We start from the raw sequence: 25,956 nt of genomic DNA on the forward strand, positions 1-25,956 counted from the left end.
TCTTTCACATTGGAAATATTGCTAAAATTATAAATAGGATGTCGTTACAGGATGCAGAAAAACTAGTTTTGCCAGTCTTGCCAAAACCAGGAAATATGACCACATCACCCCTGTTTTAATCAGTCTGCACTGGTTACCCATTAAATCTCACATTGATTATAAAATACTACTACTGATGTATAAAGCAGTTAACGGTCTCACACCGCAGTATCTGAGGGAACTTCTGTACCATTATGATTCCCCACGCCTACTTGGATCAAAGGGTGCAGGCTATTTGTTGGTACCTCAAATAATTACGACTACAGCAGGTGCAGACCTTTCTCTTACAAAGCCCCACATTTATAGAACAGCCTTCCAATTATTGTTTGGGACTCAGACACAGTCTCACTGTTCAAGTCGATGTTGAAAACATATTTATTTGGTCAAGCCTTTGATCGGTATATTTTTCCGAGGTAATGGAGCAGATTTGTTGGGATCATGGATATAAAGTGTTCGGTGAACACACACACTCAGGTTTGTTTAGATTGGAGACCATTCTGTGCAGCTGGGGATGGGTTTACCTGGACAGCTTGGAAATCCATAAAATTATGGCGTAACACAAGAACTTTGAGGAAGGATTTGGTCTATACTTGTTATCAACAGTCTGCTACACTGGCTCAAGACTACAGTTTGCATTTGATCACCATCACTGCACACCTTAACATCATTTATCTGTAATAAATGGACATTTGGTGCCACCCAGATGAGGATGGGTTCCCTGTTGTGTCTGGTTCCTCTCAAGGTTTCTTCTTATGCCATCCCAGGGAGTTTTTCCTCGCCACAGTCGCCATAGAAACATCTAGAACTTTAATTGTGTGCATTATTCAAATATTTCAGCAAATTAATAGAATCTACTAATATTTTTACAATAATGCACTCAAATAAATTTTGTAATCAAACTGTTTAACTTGTTTTACAGTACATCAAATATAATAATAGCAAAAACATAAACATGTCTGTGGAACATGTACAATAGGCCAACAAGAAGAATATATGGCAAATGTACTTGACAAACAACTCAGCACTGTCTGATACCAAAATAATACACCCAACCTCCTCATTCATGCTCTTGTTTTGCAGTTTATGCAAAAGTGATATTAAATTATGGTTAAGCTATGGTTGAGCCTTTGCTACCAACAGCACTTTGTCTGATGATAAGGTTCTCTCCACCATTTTTTTTATTATTATGCGGTTTTCCAGAGCCTGGACGGTGACCCATTACACAGGTAAGTTTTTATAGGAATGTATTGTAATGTAAGTAATGCATAAAAAAGGGTCATATAGATTCCTTATTACATCAGTATACTAGAGCACTGGAATCTCAAAAATAAGCCATTTAAATTGGATATTAGATTTAAGTTGTATTAGATTGCCGGTGGGTGGTTAAAACACACCTAATATCTAACTAATAATAAAAATAATTATCATTATTAATCATCTTCTTGTGCATACACAAAGATAGTTATGCACGGGTTGTAGCACAGAGTCTTTATGAATTAATGTTTAGTACGCGGGTAATGACGTACATGGTACATCTCAATAAAAAATCTGATGTGCATCCTGAAAATGTACAATTGGCATAATACAAATGCAGTTGCACAGTTTGAACACCAGGGGTCTCAATAGGTTCAACCCATTGAGTCAAGGCAGAAAGAGCACACTGGTCACGTGATCACATTCTTTCATGGGAAGTCTGCACTTATAAAGTCCATTAGCCCCAGTCACAGATTATGCAGTTACATGACCACTTTACACAGGTACAAATCACACCAAAGGCTATAGAAACTGGGCATTTTTGCTCTGTTTTCTGTTATGGATCAATTTCTTTGTTCGATAAAAATTTGCAGAGAATAAATGTTTATTTTTATGATAAAGTAAACCTGTAATAAATAATATTTGTTCATTGACATGTATTTATTTATTTCGTTTCATACAAAAATGCACACTGTTTACTGAAGATGTAATGTCAACCTTCTTATTTGTGGAACTCGAACCTGGCAGAACCAGGTGTTACACAAAAAAACCCCAAACACTCCTCTCTTATGGAAGGAAATGAGTAGGGTGATTCATTTCCTACTAATCATTTATAGGCAGTATATTCTAGAGAAGTCAGCATGTAAGTCTTATAGGAGAACTGTTTTGAAAACCATAAACAAACAATTCAGGATGTGTGTTGTATCATATCTAAATGCTGAACAACAATTAATGGAAGAGAAAAACGCACACCAAAAGTTTTTCAATATTTGGCCATTTGTAAAATTGCACAAAAACCAGACATCAAGCCTTTTAAGTGCCTACCCACAGTGTGTCAAGTCTTTTTCGAATGTCAAATGTGAAACAGGAACTGAAGTATATTTAGCAAAGAGGTGATTTCCATGGTAGTAACTGTCTGGTGTGTGGGTATGGTTGTTGACCCAGCTCCACTATCTGGGCTTTTATGGATTGTGTGAAGCTAACCAAGCTGTTTTGGTGAGATGAAAGGAACATACCGGTTCTATTTTTTTTTTCCAAAGAACTCTGTGTTCCTTACAAGTTTTATAATATCTTTGGGAAGGTCCTGTTTCAGTGGTATGTCCTTTGTATTTTCAGAACACTGTCAATAAAAATGCAAATCCTAGCAGTGCTGAATGTTGTTCTCCTATTCATCACCATGATCAGTGATTCTTTGTATTACTCAAAAAAGCTTCAAAGAGCTGATGTGTCTGTGAATCCTATAATAGAAATATATATTCTGTATATATATTAGAATATATATATATATATATATATATATATATATATATATATTGTATTTTAATCTGTATATTATTGTTCATAGTACATATATATTCATATTCATCTGTAATTATATTCATAGTACACACATACAGTATATATATATATATATATATATATATATATATATATATATATATATATATATATATATATATATAAATCTGTATATTATGTTTTAGTACATATATATTCATCTGTATACTACATTTATAGTACAGATACATCTTTAAATTACTGTTTATAGTCTATATTTCATTTTATTTAACTATGTAAATTCATGTATAAACTATATATCCTGCACTTGCTGTTATTGCACTCTGGTTAGACCCAAACTGCATTTCGTTGCCTTGTACTTGTACATGTGTAATGACAATAAAGTTGAATCTAATCTAATATAATATAATATAATATAATATAATATAATATAATATAATATACTTTCTAAGACAGAATGTTCATGAGTAATTCCTCCATGCAGACCCAGACAAAAGATGGTAAATTACTGGGTAAATTACTGGGAAGATTTTTTCCCCAATTTAAAGAAACGACACATCTGCGAGAGAGATGAGAAATGTCATCAAGTGATCATGGGTAGAGCCAAAGCAAACATTTAAAAGCATTAAGGGATTGCGCAGTACACCACCAGCCATCTTTTCAGCTGGGAGTAGGTTTACATTAACAGAGAGCTTAAGCCCATAACATATGCCATAGAGAACTCACACACAAATAGAAAATAAGATTGACCATTAATTTGATTTATGTGCACCTCGCAGAATTGTGGTTCTATACAGAACAAAAGTCTGGTGTGGGGCAGAAAACATGAGGCAGGAAGTATCTCTGCAATAGTGAGCCTGTTAGTACTTGTTGCAGATCCAGTTTTAACCACTAGGTGTAGTATTGCGCAATTGAAGACAACTGGATGGATTTGCAGATGTGGAGCTACAGATGTGTAAACTGTGTTTATTGTGCACAAAACGTATTGCATCCTTAAATCTAAACAGACACGTATGCATTTTTTATACATGATAGAAAAAAAGTCATTTATATAAAAAAAACCCACCACAACATGAAACAGAACAGTATAGAATATCAGCTGATAAAATGCGTTGTAGGTATCAGCATACAGGTGGGTGAATTTTGTTTGCCTTGATCAAATCTTTTATTTCAGACACTAAGATATTTCGTTATAACATTATTAATGTTAGTATTTAACACACACACATATCCAAACACCATTATCAGAGTAGATTTGTGCTCTCTTTTCTTAAATGCTGACCTCCTTAAATGCTAAACTCCTTAAAGGTCAACCTGACTCCTGTGTCCTGATCAGTATCATTAATCCACAAATCCACTTGTGCCTAGACCAAAGAGTAGATTGTACTCTTTGGTCTAGGCACAAGTGGATTTGTGTAGATTCCAAGTACTTTTCACAAGGAGAAGTGGCCAGTTACACAAATCAGTATTAAGACCATACATTCATTTACTGTTTAAACTTTCTGAAGGCAAGTCAGTGTTAACCTTCTGAAACTTCAAAAAAGTTTAAAGGTGTGAATACTAATCAAGTCATTTTAGCTCATTAGATGTACTAAAAATGAAACAGGTTCATTTTTCTTACTGGTTTTTTTTGTGCTTTCCCCGATTCTAGCTATGAGTGTGATGATTATAAAAGAGTTCTGGAACTGTGATGGGGATGTCCAGGTTTACTACAGTGTGCTGTTTTATTTGACCTTAACCACAACTTATTGCTCAATGCACCAGTATCATTAAAGGCATCTGAGAATTGGTCATCTTCAGTTAGCTTGCTTGACTGCTCTATACTTGTACTTCTTAACCACTAGAAGGCACTTAAGAGCAAATGTAGGTCTTGTGACTCACAAGAGCACAAGTTGGTTCACTGGTTCTTGTGTTTGTTTCTCAGTTGGCTTCCAGAGAACCTTATACACGCTGTTAATTTTTACTGTCAAAATGTCAGCATGTTTCACTATCACTGTTAGCACTTATCCTGCTGACTCATGCTGGTTCAACAGTCAATCCATTAGTGCATACATTCAAGATTCCAAGGATAAATGGAGCATAAATTGCTTGGCTCCGAGTTTGGCTTGGTAGCAAATGGCAGCCTTGTAACCAAAAGAACAAAACTACAATATGACCAGGACTGCAAAAAACAGCGAGCAATGAACGGCCACACCAAATACAGAGGCACAAGACATGAGTTAACCATGTTACATATGTAATATATATATTAGGGCTTAATGCAAATTCATTTAACTGAACTACTTTTATTAACATTTATATAAATAAATATTTAAGAGGCTAAATTAAAACCTTCAACCTTTCAACCTTTTTAAAAAATATTTTTTTAATCACTAAACATTTGTTTTACTGATGCGGCAAGTCTGTGGATCCAAGTCTCCATTATAATGTACACATCCGGCAGTTAAGGGGTCGACAGACGCGCCGGCGCGTTTGTGGAATTTTTCTCAATTTGCTCTGTCTTTTTTGATCGTACAGATAAAAGCAATACATAATTCTGAATCTATAAAGGGTCTACTTTTATTTGTATACACTTATAATAATAACAAAATGCTGCGCCTTTGTAAAATAAAGAAAACAGACAGGATGTGATTTCTTCACAGACACATATGCATATAAAATAATCTCAGTGAATACTTGCCTCATAGACATAAAAAATATATGAATTCAAAGCTTAAAATGCCTAACTTTTAATAAACAACACACTGAAGACAAATATTCTCTGATTTTGTAATCTGTGTGAGAGTTAGAAGAGGTACAGTTTCTCCGGTATCACCTCATTAACCGTCCGTGTGGAAACATAGTAAAAATTCGGTTTGATGTCCTGATGATTTACAAGAGGATTTTGTCTTTATGCTCTATATTGAGTTTGGTTTCACTAATAACAAAGATACATTTACACAGACATCCATATTTGTCCATGGCATGTTGATTAGAGTATTAAAAACTTGAAAAGTATTAGTTTAAGGTACATTTAGAATAGATAAGAATGGGTGATCAAGTTGTGATTAATCACAGGTTAACTCATGACAATCATGAGATAAAATATTCTAATCGATTGACAGCCCTTATATAGATAGATAGATAGATAGATAGATAGATAGATAGATAGATAGATAGATAGATAGATAGATAGATTAGGCTTTAATTAATGTATAGAAATACAATAATATTCAAAATATCTGAAAATTGTGTTTTATTTAAATATTTAATTTTATTTTTATTTTCCTATAGTGTAAATTTGTATTAATTGAAAAAACTCTCCTACATTCTCTCCAAACTGCAAAATAGTCATATCACTTAATAACTTTGTTGTGTCTCTCTTCTCGAATGCACATTTCCAAACATATTCTAAGGAATTAATTTTTATAATAGAATGTAATATAATTTATGTGAAAATATTTGGCATGTATTTTGCACAAGCATAAATTTCGAATGATTTCAAATTTTGGATTAATAGGTTAGTAATTACACATTAATAACCTGCTGATTCAACATTTTATTTTATAAAGGTGCTGGAGGAAAAAAAAAAACAGTTACATAGCACAAGTACAAAGTGGTCTAAAGAAAGATCATTGCATTTTAATATGGCTGGGCAAATATTTTACATTGGAATACTATCAATTCAGTAGACTAGTCTAATTCTTTGGCCATTATGAAGAAATCAACTGCTGAAGACTTTCTCCATGTCATTGTGTCTCACAAGGAAGGCAATAGACTGTATAGTTATCACCTCAATAGGATGTGATGATTCCCACAAACTATACAACCTACTACCTCATCTTGTGGCAACACATTACCTGAATTAAAATTTCTAATCATTTAATTACTTAACAACAGACAATACAACCAATTCCAGCAATAAGAATGTACTTTCTTTTTTTAAATTAAAGCTCCATGAGTAGATGTTGATTCACCCTGATGTCCAGTCATCAACGAGCTGGGGGTTGATCAGACTGTCTCCTTAGGAAAGACAGTAGATTGTATAGTTATCTCAGAGAGAGGATTAATACCCCACAACTATTCAATCTACTACCTCAGCCTTAAGGACAGTAGCTTTCACACCAGCACTGCAAAGGCAACAAGAGTTTGGAGAAAGACAGTTAATAAACATATTGCACAATACTCTATACATAATGATCCACAATTGTTTTTACTCATCTTTTTGTTTTATGAACGCTAAGGTGCACTATGTTTAAAGAATACACGATACACAAAAGCTACTAAAAAGATGTCTTTATTGTTCATGCCTTATGCAACTTGGAACTCGATAAAGGTGTTATAATTGAATGTAATTGTGTTATATTTAATTTGTTTAATCAATTGTGTATTTAATAGCACATTAAATACTTTTTGGCTTAATTGTTTATTCGTTTTGAAAATTAAGCCGTTGATAAAGCCACCTGGATTTGCCAAGGAAAAATAGACAGCAGCAGAGTGATTGAACTCTGCACAGCCATCTGCCACACCCATGTAGTGATGTTCATGAAGTAATGTGCAAACCAGATGATAAAGAAACATAATGTGTAAACCAACTTTTTGTGTTCTACTGAATTTTTTATTTTTTATTTATTTTTTAATTAAGCTGCAAACTCCCTTTAAGTTGTGCGCTTTGACTGTTAGCTGCTAACAATTGCTATTAAGCACATGTTAGCATGTCAGTTTAGCTAGAAAGTTACCTGAAAGTCATTCTGGGCAGACAGTATAAAAAGTATATCAATTTCAACCACTGTTTGAGTAGAACACAATAACTTTCATTTGTTTGGTCACTCTGAAATCAGGGTTTCATTGGAATTGTTGATGATTCACTATTTTTCATAAAATCCGGATTTTTTGATATATGGATTCTATTTTTTTTTATAATAGATGGTGTAATTAAAGATTTTGTATACATAATTCAAACAGTTTCGAACCAAAGAATCAACATCAAATATTGAATATATTGCAAAGAACATTTTATCTGCTATTTCGTTCCATTCTCCATAGTATGTGGCCCAACACCAACCCTGTGTTTTCACCAATACACGCTAACACAATTTCATCTCTATACACCATAAATCATTTTTATCGTTTTCATTATAGTAAATTGGCATGTATTTGTCAGATTTATATATAAGACAAATATTCTCATTCTGTACATGAAATTTTTATTTTTTGTCCTTTTAGTTAGTGTAATTAATTTGGAATATTTTAAAGTAACATTGGGATGCATTCTGATTATTGAGAAAAAAAAGCTTAATTAGTGACATCACAGCATTTTTTACACCTTACAATCAGGTAATGAGTGTGATCGTTATCCAGATTTCCACTTTTCACTGTTTCTTTTTCCTGTCTGCCCTGTTGGCTTTGGGTTTTGAAATCCTGGTCTAGGTTCAGAAATTCTGTGTGAAATCTCATTCATCATCCATGATCTTTCCTCAGTGGTCAGGTTATGCCCTTCATCTAAACTCACAAGCAGCAATCTGTAGGTGGGTAAGAAATAAAAAAGGTTTTTTTTTTGTTTGTTTGTTTTTGAAAGAGCGAACAACAAAATAGTCAGCTGACATAAGATTCTAAACAGAAAGCATGCTCATTTTGTGTAAAACTCATCCATAACTCTGAACTGACATTCAGTGGTTGGCACATAGCATGAGTAGTCTGTGCCAGGAAATTGTGCCCATTTTAAGCAAAAATTGGCCCTTAGAAACCTGACGCAGTCTGCTGTTTAAAAGGCTGCGGTACATAAAATACCTTGTATTGATAGTAAGTAGCAAGTATGGAGGAAGTTTAAAGAGAGGGCAAACAAAATGGCTGTCCTGCTGCCATTTTAGAAAGCTTGACTCAGATGGAAGAGAAACACTATGCAATCCAAACATTTAGCACAATTTACAATACATTTGCTACTGTAATTAATGTAAACAAAGTTTTTTCTTTAGATTTGTAGCTTTCACAAGGGTAATCATTTCGCATTTGCAAATCTGATCGTTATTATTTTCAATAAACCCCAGATCGCATATTAGCTCTGTGTCCACAGTGGCAGCTGAGGCATTTAGACAATGCCAAGCTCTGGCATGAAGCTGTGCCCAGAGAGGGTGGCAGACAAGGGTCATGGGAGTAGTCTAAACAATTGACTGGCATCAAGGAGGGGTAGGGCAGTTGCCGTGTCACTTTGCATAAATTAGCATGTGAACCAGAGACAGTGAAAAGCACCATGGTAGCTCATTAATATGCAAAATTCCTCTTTGGCCTAATTAATGGGGGCAGTGATTGAAATGTTTTGGCATGGCAGTTGGTGGAGGAAAAGGTGGCCCTCTAACTCGAAAGGGTAGAAAAAACAGCATGAGTTTGGGGGTGGTGCTTGACGAGGACAAATAGAAACCTCTTAATTGAGATGTTAAATCAGTATGATGGTGAATGGTTTTAAGTCAGCAATATGAAATGTAACTCTTGCAGCCGTTTAGAAAATTGCTTTAATTGCTGTCAAGTGAGAATGCATGATTGAATGATGATTCAGAATGCAGCTTTAAAATTATTTTGGCAACTGGAAACTTGAATAATTTAAGAAAACTGTATTTTGTCCATAGTTATATCTCATGTATGTAATATGTGTGTGAAAAATAAACAATCTGTATAATTAATAGCCACGTACGAAGTAGATTTTGGGTTTCTAAAGTGCAAAGAGCAATTTGATGATACAGGCAATGACATCACAGTGTCCACTTCTTGTCTTCTAAAGGAGTATAATATTCCCAGATTTCATCTGAAAGCATTTTAAAAGCTCTTTCAAAGCATTGTCAGTTCAACTGCAGCCTTTACATTTTTTCTTTGCCAAATAATGATTTGTTGTTGTATGTATGTGATTTTTGTTTAATGATTCATGTCTCGCTGAAGCTCATGGGTCGATGCCACAGCCATCCTGTTAACATGGTAAGACAAAACAAAAATCCTTTTGAGCATAATTTCCTAAAAAAAAAAAAAGAATGAAAATTATGCTCAGATGAATATTTAACTATAAAACCGGATAGCGTGATGTAATTATCAGGCAGCTTTTTACTCTGTAAACGCATTGTTCATAGTTCTTTCTGCAAGATTTCCAGTCTGAATTTAATTGAAGGCTGTTTCACCTTTGACATTATATTAAGTTAAATGATAAGCAAATAGGTTTTTCGCAACCTCTCTGATAGAGGCTACATGTAAGTGCCTGGATCAGTCTAAAATTATGAACAGAACAACCGACTACCTGTTCATTTTCAATATACAAACCCATTGCCTCACCTTTCAAACAGGATACATTGGTTTTGCTGTGACAAAACAAATATGGAGGCTGATTTAGCACTAATATGTTTAACAGCTATTGACATTCAGATGAAATATATTAATGGTTTCTGCCACTTTAACAACACCATAAAATTACCAAGGATCAATTTTGTTAGTCTTTCTGTCATTCAGCAGAAACAGGGAAACCACCCAGCACACCAAAATAGCATTTCTAAACAGGAAGCCTGCCTTCTGCCGACTTAGTTTAACTCTGTCCTGTGTGCGTGGAGGTCTCCAAGTTCATTTCTTATCACTCTGATAGTGGCGCAGAAAACAAAAGCAGCTATCAAGTCCAGTTTCTTCGTCTGCTGTAGAAAAACAGTACTTTTGGCACATAGGCTATAGCTGTAAATTAGGTTTTGTCAGGGTTACTGTGTGGCGTTAGGTTAGACACGAAGAATTTTCATCGAGACATATTCCTATCTTTGAACATGAACAATCTTGCTATGCCTAAAGTACTGAAGCAGAGAATCCGTAGACATAACTGGGTACATTTTAATGAATTCGACTAACTTAGTCTAAAATCAAATTGGACCCCACTTACCAACACTCATAAATCGTTTCACGTAGGCAAAATAAAATGGATGTAATTCGGTGCGCTTTTAATCAAACTCCATAGCTGAAATGTGTTTCCTGATAAAGGAAGTGCGACTTTATTCCTGGTTACCATGCCGCTAATAGTCAAAGACAGAGGGAGAAAGAAAGAAAGAAAGAAAGAAAGAGGGAGGGGGGAGGAGGGGACACAAAAATAGCAGGAAGTAGAGATGGCAGGCCTGAAAGAAAATATCATGAAGTAACACGACAAGTTCATCTGAGGATAGCAGAGGGGAGGGGAAATCCTTCTCATTTTCTGCCTGTCACCCCGCCCTTTATTTCTCCTGCTCTCTCCATCTCCGATTTTTGAACAACATTATACGCCCATTTTTCTCTTGCTTTGTGATAGCATTGTAATGGTCGGCAGACTGATCCTTTATTTATGCTACGAAAAAACTGCACGAGGTAGTTATTTCTGTTATGTGCTATACAAAACGTACTTGTAATCTGTTAAGTAGGTGAGCAGAACTACGGAAAGGCCACTTGTTCACACAAACCGTGCAGTAAAAATATGCATTTTATATATTATACAGACATATGTGAAATAGGAATAGGCATTTTAATGACAAACATATGTGGATTTAATGGATGTGTACATAAAAACTTGTTATTGTATGTATATATGGCTTAAGTGATAACGTTTTTGTATGCATGTAATGCAGCGGTAGGGAAAGCAACAAAACTACTATATAGACATCAATCGTTCGAAAGCATCTTCTTTATGTTAAAGAATAGATCAATATAAATCTAATTAATTCATAGCTTCTTGTTACTTTTTTTTAAAGCTGTTTTTGGTTATAAATCTGTTCAAATATTGTTTTCCAAAGTTGCTCTTGCATTGGAAGAACTTATTCTACAATAGAATTCATTCTACAATAAAAGTTAAATATCAGCTGGAGAAGAAAGATTACCTTAAAAGCTCTCAGTGTCAAGAGAAATAGAGTATGTTATAGATACTTTTATCCTGTCAGCGTTGTTGTTGTTTATAAGTCAAAAGCCACTTACCTTTTGTTTTTTAAGGTTGCTACTATGCAATTTACTGTAAAAGCAGCCCAATTCTTTTGCTGCTTGGTCTAATAAACTATATACATTCATTTACTTTATCTTTGTAAAGCGCTTTGTTGGCCGCCATCATACAAACAAGTTGCATGATATGACTGAGCTCAGCCTGGCTGTGAATACACGACAAACACAGACATGATGAAATCTGATGAAGTTTCTTTCGTTATCAGATGGCGCGAAGTCTTCGATTTCTCGAGTACGGTCGAGTGCTAACATATCTCACGTTAGTAGAGAGTAATTCTTAAATCAGACCGCACCATAATGGTGGATGTGGTAGCAATGGCGACGGAGGGAAGGCAGACACGTGTACAGGCGGACAATGAGGACGAAAGAAGCCAGAATGAGCACAAAAGCGAGAAAAAGGGAACACTTGTAAAAAAGCAGAAAGTTAATTGTTAGGAAAACAGTGTCCGAACTGATTGAAAAGTGGGAAATACCTGAGTATGAATTCTGCTGGACGACACAGCAATTCGGGCCAAGGGCTAGGGAGCACGATGGGCGGGTGGGTAGACAGGGAAGGAGGAGGTAGAAGAAGAGGGAAATTAAAGATTATTTCTGTGTCTTGATAATTAGCTGGCGAAAGAGGACAGAGAAAAAAGGCGAAAGCAAGAGAACCTAACCAAGCCAGCAGTAACACTCTGCAGCCATGCCCTCCTATCTCCCTGCCTACTTCAAGCATGATGCCAAGAAACTAATGGGAAAGAGACAGCATGAGGTCACAGCAGTGCGAGAAGGGAAGATGAAATAATTTGGGGTAGTAATATTTTTAGAGGACGTGCTTCCTTTTGGGTGAGAGAGAGCAAAGTCTTTGCAAGAGTTGCCAGGCAAAGTAGGGTTTCCTTCACCATTTCATCTCAAACATTATACGACGCTCGACTGCCAGGGCCCTTAGGCATGGAGGGAGAATGGATTCCCTCCAAAATCAGCAAAACAACAAATCTTGACACATCCCACCATGAGCACTTTTGACAGTTGACAAAAAAGTACAAAAAAAAAAAAAAAAACAAGCACGTTTGTTGCGAAAAACACAACTATGTAGAGAATCATATCAGCATACTTACACAAGCTTTGACTTCTGTTCTGTGAGCAGGTTCGAATTAAGAGATAATGCCAGTGATTTAAGCCACCCTTAGAATAAAGAACTATGATTTCTCCCAGAGAGAGAGAGAGAGAGAGAGAGAGAGAGAGAGAGTGTGGTGAAGTCTTTTGTCAGCATTTGGCATTCGTCCCAGGTAGTACATGCCTCTCTGTTCCCCTTCTACAGAAGTCATTGCAGCGTCTTTAGCTGCCCTGGTGATGCCTGTGCTTTCCGAGCGAATTTCCCTTATCGTATTCGCGCTTTCATAGAAATAATGGTTAAATATTATTTTGGTTAGCACAAGTGCAGTTATATATGCTTTAATTTAGGAAAGACATCTTTTCTGTTTAAAAAAATTACAAAACAATCCAAATGTACGACTTTTGTAGGTGAAAGAGAATCCGCCAGTCCACAGTCCAACTTTTGGCCTCGTTTTTTTAGGACACTAATAAGCTGAGTTTGCAAGAAGGTTAAGAGTGCAATTCATTTGTTTTTCTTAAAAACACTGATTCCAGGAGTATGCTGTGCCTTTGACGAATCCTTTTCAGCTGTGGCGAGAAAGGGGTTCAGAGCCCATGCTGCCAGCTGGCCAAGAGAGAGAAGTGTCACTGAAATAATCCAGTGTGACTAGCAAAAAGGAGTGCTTTGCCCTATTCCTGAGACAAATGTGCTGAGATAGTTAAATAAAAAGCGAGTGAGGTGCTTGCCGTCCATAGTCCGCATCTCAGGCATTGTCCAGGACAGCTCAGTGTGTGATGTCACGGCCCCCTTCGTTCGCTTTTGTTGTATGTTCATTTATTTTGCTCTCCCCACTGTACTCCTCAGCTCCTCCCCTCTGCAGCCAACACGTATACACTCTACCCCCATCACAAAAAATACTGGAGAAAAGCCTTTCCACAGTTAACAGTAGTCCACTCCAAAAGTTTATGGTTAAAAGAAATGAGAACAACAGAGGCAGTAACGATAGCAGAAAGAGAGAGTGAGTGAGAGAAACAGAGAGAGAGAGAGAGAGAAAGAGAGAGACTGCCTTCACAAATCTCTCACCATGTCTTTGCCTTCCTGCCTTTGCAAGCAGGGAGCTTGTAAAAGTTTCAGCTGCGCCGGCTTAGGGCCAGCCCCTGTTGGCAGCATTTCAAGAAGAGCTCTGACTGTTTCTAAAGCACCCAGAGATTGTTAGAGTGGGGGTAAACTTACCAGGGGGTAGAGGGGTTCCCATCAATACACATGGGTATCTAATGAGGGGAGTGGGTCATATGTGCCAGCTGCAACTACTCTGGAAGTTTGAATCAGAAACAAAAAGGGAGCAGCCAAGACAGTCCTATACGCATTTTCCCCCTTCACGTGGACTGTTCTGCTTTCTTTCTTCTTACAGATGCAGCTGCAGTTTACAACAATTGCTCTCTTTGTAAAGTTTGGATAGTTGTTTTGTGCACAATTTTGTTCATCGTCTAAAAAGCATTTAGCAATGTACACTGGCAATAATTATTTATGATGCTTTTTGAATCAATACTGTTTATATAGTTTGATTGTGCACAGTTATCTACAAGGGTAAAAACTCTTTATCAGTTTTAAAACATGCGTCATTCTAGAACAAGTAAAAGCACTATGTTATCTGCTGTAAAATTGTCAAATGTCTGCCCTGGGTGAGGCCACCTGTTGCTTGTTTGCACAGCCGTGTGGTTGGCAGGTGTCAGCTCAGGACACTGCCCTGCTCTAACCATGATTGCACCCACACACACACACACACACACACACACACACACACACACACACACACGCTTATAGCTTACACTCAGCTATTGCTAACTAACCTCTGCAACCACACATGCAAAGCATGTGAAAGGTGTGACACTTGGTGCACACACAGAGTTTCTGTGTTTCTGCCTATACACTGTTCTCCATATGTAAACTGAGCCTGACTCTCTAATATTAAGCACACTCTGCATATGAAATAAGGATGCCATTTTTTTAGCAAAAAGTGACAAAAGATGCCATACGTTGATTATTAAAGCAAACCAGAATTGTCGAGTTCCACTGGATACTTATAGGCTTTATATGCTTGCTTTATATGTAGCTAAAAAGAGTGCACTTTGTTTTATATATAAATAAATAAATAAATATATATCTTAATTTATATATTTGCCATACCCATGACTTTACCACTCACAGAATACCTCCCCTGTGAGCTCACATAAGCAAGCACATGGACTGCAAACTGGCCCTGGTGGACTAATATTCCTGCCTTCTGCTGTGTCGCCTACACAAATGGATCTTACTGTTTTAATGACATTTAATCACTGGATTTGGGGAGGTTAGTAAAGGGCAAGAGGAACAATTTGGACATGTACTAATGTCCCCTCCCCGCTCCCCACCGTATCATTGAAAGTGTGGGTCCTGCTGGGACTAAAAGCCTGGAGGGTGCAAGACTCTGATGCTGTTTCTCACGGTCTGAGAAACATCAGTGTTTCCAAGCACAATCTATGTCATGTACAAATCAAAATATCTATCAGCCAATTTAGCACAAACCAAGAGGTAAAACACACAACGCACAATTTTAATCTTTTGTAAAACCATATGGAAATTCTGGTATAAAACCCATTATAACCAAACACAGAAGTATTGATAAATAAATGCACAAGTCTGGTCAATGGTTATATTAGCATCCCATGTTGAGGTCATGTGGTATACGGTTAGAAGACAGGTGCTGATGACAGCATAAGGTGCAACAATGAATTCTCATCTGACATCTGACCAGTGCACAGAGAAATCAGATTCATTATTGGAAGATTTTCCATGGTAAGGTGTGCATATTACCTCCTTTAGTCTTTGGGAAGCCTGTAAGTCATTTCACAATGCTACGTGCACAATTTATTGCATTATTATGACCTGTTTTGAGAAAAGGTATTATGACCAGAGAAACATTGTCCAGGAAATGGTCCGCACCTTTTAACAGTATAAACTGTTTTGTCTTGGTTGGAATATTGTAATGCCTTACAGTCTGTATATTCTTCTTTCGGCTTCTCCCGTTAGGGGTCGCCACAGCGGATCATCCGCATGTTTGATTTGCCACGTTTTTATGCTGGATACCCTTCCTAACGCAACTCTCCCCATTTATCCGGGCTTGGCACTAAGAGTGGCTGGGGTTGGTTCCCTGAGCGGGGATCGAACCCGGGCTGCAGCGGTGAGAGCGCCGCATCCTAACCACTAGACCACCAGGGAACCTGATAGTCTGTATATTCTTGCAAGTGCATAAATAAGCTTCAGTTAGTCTAGAATGCAACAGCAAGAATCCTTACCAGAACCAGAAAATATGACCACATCACCGCATTTTTATTCACTCTCCCTATTAAATCTTACGTTGCTTATAAAAATACTACTACTGGCATTAAAGCAGTAAATGGTCTCTTGCAGTACCTGAGCAAACCTTTGGTTGGTTACAAGCCGCCACACCTACTTCGGTCAAAGGTGCAGGTTATTTGTTGGTACCTTAAACAATGGAGCCATCCGATGAAGTTTCTCAGACCGTGAGAAACAGCATCAAAGTTGTCTGTTACCTTCTGGCTCTCCCTTTTAGTTATAGTCATAACTAGTTTTAGTTTAGTCTAGCTATTCTTGCCAGAGTTCCTACTTGCACTCTAATCATACTATCAGTGGCAGATTAAGGCATGGGTGACATGGGCAGCTGCCCAGGGCAGTGTCTTGCCGGGCGGTCAATTATAATATCATGTCACTGCTTGGGGTCAATTAACCTGGTTGGGACTCGGAGTGTGCACCCACCGCTCAGAGAAGTACTCATACACTCAAATAGGAGGGGCGAGGGGTGGCTGACATCACCTCAGCCTTCAGGCTGTCCAGTGGGAGAACTGACAAGACCTGGCGTGACATCATGTCAGTAAGAAAAGCTGAATCCAAAATAAATTTATAGATGCCAAAAAAGGTCTAAGCCATCAGGACCCCAATTCAGAAAAAAAAGAGGAAAGAATAAGGGGGGGAATGTGCAAAAGTTAAAGGTATGTATGCAGCTATATCTCATTAAGAGGACAGTAAAAACTGATGCATTTAATGAAATAGGCTAATAACTGTATATCACTTCAGTCATGCTATGTTGCCTGCTATGCTTTGGCACGTAACAAATGTTCTTTATCTGTTCTTACATAACATCATAACTTACATAACATTATACTTAGTACGACACTGCACTATAAAGGACACTCAGGCTTGGATGGCAGAGAGCTCGCACAGGAACATAATGTGGTTCTTCTAGAGTGCAAATAAAGCTAGAACTGCCATACTGCACAGTGTCTTTAACTATTATGTCCCAATAAGGATACTTAATAATACATGTTTCTCTCTCTCTCTCTCTCTCTCTCTCTGCTGAGTTAAGCATGCTCCGGAAGTACCAATGACCTTTGTTACCTTTGTTCTTTCGTGACATGACTGATTAACTCTGACACCCTATCTCTAGATAGTTCTTTTTGATTGGAGACCACTTGCTGCTGCTGAGGATGGTCCCACATAAACTGTGTAAAGAGCCATGAGATTACTATGGAAGGTTGAACTCAGAAGGTTGGACTGTAATTAATATAGTCTGGTACAATTGCTTAAGACAACATTCACCACAAACAGTTTTACAAATTTGGTGTCAACCAAAGGATAGGTTCCCTTATGAGTCTGGTTCCTCTTAAGGTTTCTTCCTTCCACCATCTCAGGGAGGTTTTCCTTGCCTACTGTTGGCACTGGCTTGCTCATTAGGAATAAATTTATAAGAGATAAATGTAGAGAGTAATTCCTAATTTACTTTCGTAATCTATTTATTTCTGTAAAGCTGTTTTGGGACAATGTCTATTAGTAAAATCACTCTTTACATAACACCATGACACCTATTACAGAACCAGTTGATTAGTAATTTCATTAAAATGTGAAATGAAGGAGGTGTTAGGTCCACTGACCTGTTTTGGCCCACTGTTTTGCCACTTTAGTGCTCCAAGAATATTTCCTGATTCACATTTTCACATGATTCACATATTAAATAGAGAAGTAAACACATTACTACCTACAACTTGCATTGTAATGCCGGTTATGGCAAATTGCCCTAAACGTGTGGTTGTGTCTTGTGGTATCCGTCAAAGTGCAGCAGTGTTTTCACATTGGGCTTAAAAGGGTTTCTTCCAATTTTATTAAAACAAAAAACCAGGTCTCAAGTGAAGTTTTCTTTCTCTTTTCTATATATAAGTGTCTGAATCACATACACATCTTTTTCTTTACAAAATAGCTGCAACAATAACACGATTATCATGTCAGAACTTCCCTGAGGTCCTATCTTGTGATCATTGGCAGTGTCATTTGAGGTGAGTGGTAGCTGACACAACCGGTTGAGTTAACTTTTAATTTTCCTGTTTGTATTTTTGACAGCCTTGCATAACCTCAGAATACAGAGAAAATGCTCTCTGGTGAGATTTTAGTCTATCATCCATCAAAAAAACCAACATGCAGATAATATCATATTTTATAGAATATATTCTCCCAATGTTCCCATGATCTATTATTTTTAACATATTATTTCATTTTGTTATTTGTATTACCAAAATATTAAAGGATAATGGTTAACAGCAGAATAAATGTTGCTGATACAGATAGATATCCTACTACATTCACAACCAGAAAAAAATGCATTTGAAGTCAATATTATTTAATTTAATTTGAATTGTATATGTGGCTTGAGAAAGAAACCAGACTCAACAGGGAACTTATTGATTAGAGAGGTCTATGAATAATGGCCAGACTGATTCAAGCCAATAAGGAGGCTATAGGTTAACTCAAATAACCACTCTTTACAGCTGTGGTAAGCAAAAAAGCATATCAAATTCCACAAAATATTGAGCCTAAGCGGTAAATGAGATACAACAGTGAATAGCCACATTGGGTTATATTCCTGACATCCAAGAACATAAGCTCACCCTAACAGGATAGACAGGAGATATATTTTCTTTCTTATAAAATTGCACAACAGTGCATCTAAGACCACAATTAAATTTGGAATTAATTTTAATCAAATAATGTGATTTAACTGATTTTTTAAACTTTCATTTTTAATATTTTAAAAGCATCTTTCCAAAGCTTATCTTCACTTTTGCACAGGACTGTATATCTACAACATGATATAGCTAAATCCTATAAAAAATATCAGTTCATGTTTTATACCTCAGTAATTGCATCTACTGTTGATTGTCACCACAAACACAGTCACAGAAATGGTATCAGTTGCCATATGCCCTAAAACGTTCATGCATTCAGATGACAGTATTAGAATTGGCTTGTTTGAATCCATTTTGGTTCAGGATACCGATAATGTAAAAGCTGACCCTAATTCTGCACTGGGACCATGTCATTTTGGTTCAGCTGTGAGGGCAAATCGGGTCAAGTGGTGTGCATGTGACAGTAAACAACTGCACACTGGCTCTTTCACTTTTCCTAGCAGCCCAGCTGCCTCAGAAAGAATAATGGCATGCTAGCATATGTTACACAGGCGTGGCCTTCAACACACACACACACACACACACACACAAATATAGTTCCCTGGAGTCCTTGCATATTCTTGACAGTGTTTAAGTTTTGGGTCTGTTGTAGCTGTTCCAACTATTTTCCTGTGAGGAAGCTGGGACATTGTGTAAGAGGGAGCACACACTGACGATATTTTCTTTTATCCTGTGGACTTCCCTGGTCTCAGTAGGCTTGGCCTTGACTCACCGGGTTTATTTACAGTGAGAACGTAAACCTCCTGTCATTGTTTGTGTTTTGTTGGAAGACACAACGAATGTTTGAGCCAGAGACACACTGGGGCATCCTTGCCTCCCTCAGGCGTGTGAGCGTGTGTATGTGTGTGTCTCTTTGCCCTACACCTCCCTGGGTTGTCCTCATTGTTTGTGTTTCCTGAGATAGGGGTTTGTGTGCTTATGTCTCTCTGACTGTGATTTGTACAGTGTCATGAGTTCATGTCCTTACAGTCATGCTACTTCAGCACTCATAGTTCAAGCAAACATCACGCTCTTCCTGTCGTTAGTGTTTGCTCTCTGCCCTGGATACCAACAGCCAGCTATTAACATGTATTCCTTTGTGTGTTTCTACATCCATGATTTTATGTCGTGAGCTATGATCAAATCTACTATAGACTAACTTCTGCTTAGACGTTCGTTTACAGTTTTACCGTATGATGAATCTTGACATGTTTGGGGTAAAAAGGTTTTTAAAACCCCTAATTGACACAGAAGATGAGAATATATTGTATTGCATTGCTAAAAAGTTTAAGTACAAAGACAGACAACTTCACTGGTCCTTCCCCCCCCTCAGTGGCTGTAATGTATCATTAAGGATATGACTATGTCCCTTTAGACTTTACAGAATTCATTGCCCACCAGGCTAAAGGCCAAGTAGAGTGTGGCTATAGGCCAAGAAGCATTGCGGCTACTCAATCAGTACCGGAAACACGATTTGTAAAGTGCATGTGTGCAAATGCATTTACTTCCTGTATAAAGTATGTCAAAACAATTTACGGCAGTTTCGGGTATTTATAATGTTGACACGACCCAATCTGTACCGGAATAGCTCTTTACTATTGATTCTCTTGATATATTTGACCAAAAAAGTGTGTTTATATCAATTGAATATTGAATCCAGCCGTTAGGGTTGCACAAGCCAGTGCACTCTTAGTGCCGGTCCCAAACCCGGATAAATGGGGAGGGTTGCGTTAGGAAGTGCATCCAGCATAAAACGTGCCAAATCAAATATGCGGATCACAAAAGAGAATTTCATACCGGATCGGTCGAGGTCCGGGATACCAACGACCGCCACAGGTATCGTTAGCCAACAGGGTACAGGAGGAAATTGGGCTACTGTTGGACAAAGGAGAAGGAGAGGAGGAAGACGTCTACAGAGACAGCAGGAAAGGAGAAGTGGAGGAGAATGGAGGTTAGAGTTGGTACTTTAAATGTTGGCACTATGACTGGTAAAGGGAGAGAGGTAGCTGATATGATGGAGAGGAGAAAGGTAGATATGTTGTGGGAGACCAAGTGGAAAGGGAGTAAGGCCAGGAACATTGGAGGTGGGTTCCATCATGTTGTGGATGAAAAAAGAAATGGTGTAGAGGTGATTCTGAAGGAAGAGTACAGTAAGAGTTTAGTGGAGGTGAAGAGAGTTTCTGATAGGGTGATTAACGTGAAGTTGGAGGTTGAAAGGGGCGATTATAAATGAATTAATATTTAATTAAATTGGCACAAATTAAACTGATTAAATCAAATGTAATAAATGAAAAAATTCAATACAATTGTACCCTCATTTGGGGTACTGTGGGTGTGTGTGTTTGTTTTTTACATTTAATATTTAATTTTCTAAAGATATGTTCGACTTTACTTTTTTTATTTCAGCATACTTTAACAAACGACTTCATTTAAGAAACAAACAAGATATTTATTTATTCATTTAATTTATTTATTCATTTAATTTAATTATTCATTAATTAATTCATTACCTCCATTCTTCGTTCTTTCACTTCTTACCTCAGTCATCTGTCCCTCCCTCAGTCCTTCACTCACTTACTCATTCATCTATTGGATGCTCGATCTGCCATTTGAAAGTTGATTAACAGTGGTCCTGAAGAAACATCCTCTCGTTTGGTCCATCTGATGATACACAAATACATGATAATTAGTAACAACAGGAATTACAAACAAATATCCAATATATCAATATTTTAAAATAAACAGAGTTTATTAAAAACTATTACTTTTTAATCTGTAGACCTCTGGCAGATGTGGGTGTCGATGGAAGAGGAGGAAGTAGGAACTGTGTCTAGTGGAATATTGATTTCATAGGAAGCTTCCCATCAACTATTAAATTTGTGTTAAAGGGAAAAACTCCACACTTGACATTAAATATTAAATAAATTCACCAATTCAGTTTTACCATTGACAACTTGCTAGATATATAATAAATGTGTTAAGACAAAACCTGCTTCCACAGCAGGAAGTTGGAGATCCCAGTCGTTAAGGTGGTCATTCACAAACTTCCTGAGAGTACGCTTGATATTCTGATTGTTTCTTTCATCCTGTAATTATCAGTGTATTTATAAAGTTGATGAATAATCATAAGACAACAAGAGATATATGTTGAGACTAGAGTAGAGGGAAAAAACATCATTAAACCCTTCCAAAACTTCACCTTGGAAACAACCTCCTTCCCTTGGTCTCCCATGATTTTCCTACCCATGTCGAACAGGTACAACTTTGTGGTCATTATTGCCGCACCTCAGCTGCTGTCTTAGATTGCATGGTCATCATAAGGACATACTTGTTGCTGTTTCTTGCAGTGGTCCAATCAAATCCAACCCAAGCACTTCCCAAGCTTCTTTTACCTGCATGGCACAGAATTAGCATCAGCCAAATGCTGGCCAAATGTTCAATAACAAATTCCAAAAATCCTTCAAACTGTAGGGCATTTCTCTAGGGCATCCGGTTTAAAACTAAATCTTCAAAAAAATGCGACTTACTACTAATTTAATAATTAATAACTAAAAAAAGGATCCTGATATCAGTGTTACCTCAATAGGTTTTTACTTGCACTACATTAGAGAAGGAAGTTTGGTCCAAAACTATGAAGAAGGAGGCCTAAAAGCCATCGACACAATGTATTATTGCTGGTAAGTTTGGGGCTTGTTAGTCTCATCAGTTCGCTACCTACTGGAAGATGGGCACAACAGTCTTGATGGGGTCATTCAACTGGCAGTGGTGACAAGATCTGACCTAAAAAGTAGTACATTACCCATTCTTTCACATCCTGGATAATTGTAGGCCAATAGTAACCAGCAATAACTCAGTGAGTTCCAGTCTCATTGTGGGACACTGTGATTTCCACTGTGCCACTGTGATTTCCAGTCCCATTGTTAATATGAAACTCCGAAAAGAACAGATCTCTTCTCTTCCTCTGACAGGACAACTAGCCGCATGTACTGCCTACTGGGGCCGACGTAGAAGAGTCTGTCATCTAATTTAATACATAAATAAAAAGGAGAAAGTTAGAAAATGTTGCAATTCAAAGTAAAATTTCCTGACAGATTGAACTATATTATAGTCACTTGTATATTAACACCCAGATAGGGTTGCTGAACAAGGACAGTTAAAGTAGCTCGATTATTGTAAACACATATTGTAAACAAATTGTGAATCAAGCACAAGATCCAGGTTGTACCAGGCAACCAGTTCTCTTTTATCATTGTAAAATATACTTATACTCATAAGTTACCTTTGATGATTACATTTGTAGACGCGCATCTCACCTTCCGACGATGTGCAGAATTATCAGGAATTTTTCCTTTCAAGAGAAATTCTTGAAGTTGGAGATAAAACGCAAAAAAATCCAATATAGCTAGACAGTCGTAAAAACTTTTATTTTATTTTAGTTTTGCACATGCGCAGAACAAATCGCGTTTCCTTTACGTACGTCTTGCATGTGTAAAATAGGAGAATAGTGGCACCTTACGCTAACAATGGGAACTACTTCTCTTTTTGGCTGATAACCATTTTTATGAAAAACAATAACCAAGTTAGAACGTAATCTTAAAAAAGAAAAAGAAAAAGCGAATTATTACCGAAGCGAATTATATAATTCATAATTTCCAAAAAATCAACTTTTTTACAATTCTCATATAAAAGATACGGATAAATACCAAGGTGTGCACAATAATATTTCACTTAATAATCTTAACATCTGGAATAAGGTAGGTAAGTGTAAATCATATTTGAATTTGTGCTCTCAAATAAATATTTCTATTATTGGCCAAATGTTTCCCCCCCAAAAAAAAAATTTAATATATTTCCAGACTTATCTAACCTTCCGAGTCAATTTCATTTCCTAAGAATGCAATAAAAGCTATAAACTAAGATAAGTATGTTTGAAAAGGAAAAACCCACTACATCACAGAAGGAACTTTGGTCAACAACTATGAAGCAGGAGGCCTAAAAGCCATTGACAGTGAATGCATTAATGTTACTATCAAAACAATTTGGCTAAGCTCATTTTTAAAATAATTAAAATACTTTTTTAAATTTCATATCCCTAGTCAAATCTTTATGAAAATCGGTGCCATCAATCTTCTCCCTAGATGTGATTTTGACCCTAAAAAAAAATAAACTCCGTTATCAGTGTTACAGTGCCCACTTGTGGAGTATAAGCACTGATGACATTTATACTCACAACTTACAACCACATACTCATACTTCAACTTCCAGCTTCATGTTCATCACCCTATCAGAAACTCTCTTCACCTCCACTACACTCTTACTGTACTCTTCCTTCAGAATCACACCTACACCATTTCTCTTTCCATCCACACCATGATGGAACAGTTTAAACCCACCTGCAATGTTCCTGGCCTTACTCCTTTGCACTTGGTCTCCTGAACACACAACATATCTACCTTTCTCCTCTCCATCATATAAGCTATCTCTCTCCCTTAACCTGTCATAGTACCAACATTTAAAGTACCAACTCTAACCTCCACTCTCCTACACTTCTCCTTTTCTGCCGTCTCTATAGATGTCTTTCTCCTCTCCTTCTCCTCCTTCGGCCAACAGTAGCCCAATTTCCTCAGGTACCCTGTTGGCTAACAATATCTGTGGTGGTCGTTGGTAACCCGGGCGTCGACTGATCCGGTATGAATTTCTCTTTCAAGATCCACATATTTGATTTGGCACAGGTTTTACTCTGGATGCACTTCCTAACGCAACCCTCCCCATTTATATTTATGCAATTAACACAATTAGTATTCTTGTGAAACTTCTGAAAATGCTTCCAAACGTCTTCATATTTCACAAAGAATGATTTCGTTATCTTTAAAATAAATGAAAAAAAAAAGAATGTCATTGTAATTTGATAGAGGATCTGAAATTGCAGAGAATGTCTAGTTTTTTTTTAATCATCTGTCCTTTATATTATGTTATGATGCTTTGTTCATTAAATTTATTAAATTAAAAAAAACACCAACATCTTCTTCTGGAGTCCTTATAAATAGGACAATACTATTGTCATTTAGTGGCTAATGGAACTTCTAATGGAGATTCAGAAAAAACTATATTATGGACTGCATGTTTGGGGGCAGTGCGTATTAGGATCTTGCAAGAGCCTATCCTGCTTTGGATAGGAAGGTGAGGTCTTTGGGTTTTGAGGGAAATCCTATTAATGGTCTGGATGCTTTAGCAGAATAGGCAGGCCAGTCAAAATTGAGTTTCTGGAATAGTAGAGTGAATGCTTACAAATTAAACCACACATTTGGCAAAATGTGAAATTGATCACTTTCAGCTAAAAGTGTAAGTGTGTGTGTGTGTGTGTGTGTGTGTGTGTGTGTGTGTGTGTGTGTGTGTGTGTGTGTGTTTGTGTGTGTGTGTGTCGGTTGTATTTGGTGCCATTTGGATAACCTATAGGGATTTTGTTCACAAAATAATGTGTAAAAGCTTTCTTAGAGTTAGATAACACTTATGTCATGTAAATGTTCTGCCAAAATAGGCTGCTATCAACACCAACTGAGTTTTGTTCTTGCTAACTCCCATGCACCTGATGTGAATAATTGCAGTTTTATGATCTTTTCCCTCCACAGTGACTATGCCACTACAAAAGGAGATCCTGAAAGAAGTGTGGACTAACAAAATGTGAGCGTCCACTCAGATCTTTACTATTAGCCACATTCGTATTTTGCTGCTTACATCCATACTGCAATTTTGCTGTTTCGTTTAGTTTTACATATAAATATGTAAACCCTGATGAGACTGTGTGACCTTATGCCTTCAGTCAGCTTTATTTAATACATCCTATGTTGCTGCCTTAGACTCACACACAATGTCTTAATGAGCAGTTTGTTTACATGCAATCAGATGTAGGAATTTCTGCCAAGAATGATATTCACTGAGCGCAAATCTACTGGAAAGCATTTCCTGCAATAGAAAATAAACATTAAGTGTTTGGAATTACCATTTGTACTAAATTTGTGAGTACACAAAGCCTAACTTAATTCCAGTGGCAGTCATTTAAAA

At 37.0% G+C, this 25,956-nt stretch overlaps 2 long non-coding RNA genes across 4 annotated transcripts; both read right to left on the reverse strand.

Annotated features, from left to right (window-relative positions):
• Nucleotides 1–6,336: 6,336 nt before the first annotated feature.
• On the reverse strand, nt 6,337–15,264 carry LOC124391552. Its single transcript, XR_006927001.1, has 2 exons — nt 10,691–15,264; nt 6,337–6,920 (listed from the first exon to the last, which is right to left on the reverse strand). It is a non-coding gene; the product is annotated as an uncharacterized LOC124391552 (long non-coding RNA).
• Nucleotides 15,265–21,305: 6,041 nt separating this feature from the next.
• LOC124389100 lies at nt 21,306–23,326 on the reverse strand. 3 transcript variants are annotated; one of them, XR_006926512.1, is made up of 5 exons: nt 23,174–23,312; nt 22,694–22,915; nt 22,094–22,286; nt 21,660–21,980; nt 21,306–21,555 (listed from the first exon to the last, which is right to left on the reverse strand). It is a non-coding gene; the product is annotated as an uncharacterized LOC124389100 (long non-coding RNA). The 3 variants fall into 3 exon arrangements; XR_006926513.1 differs by having other exon boundaries at nt 21,660–22,286; nt 23,208–23,326; XR_006926510.1 differs by having other exon boundaries at nt 21,660–22,286.
• Between the last annotated feature and the right edge of the window lie 2,630 nt (nt 23,327–25,956).

This window comes from Silurus meridionalis, chromosome 1 (assembly GCF_014805685.1).
Source record: "Silurus meridionalis isolate SWU-2019-XX chromosome 1, ASM1480568v1, whole genome shotgun sequence".
Classification (NCBI taxonomy): Eukaryota; Metazoa; Chordata; class Actinopteri; order Siluriformes; family Siluridae; genus Silurus; species Silurus meridionalis.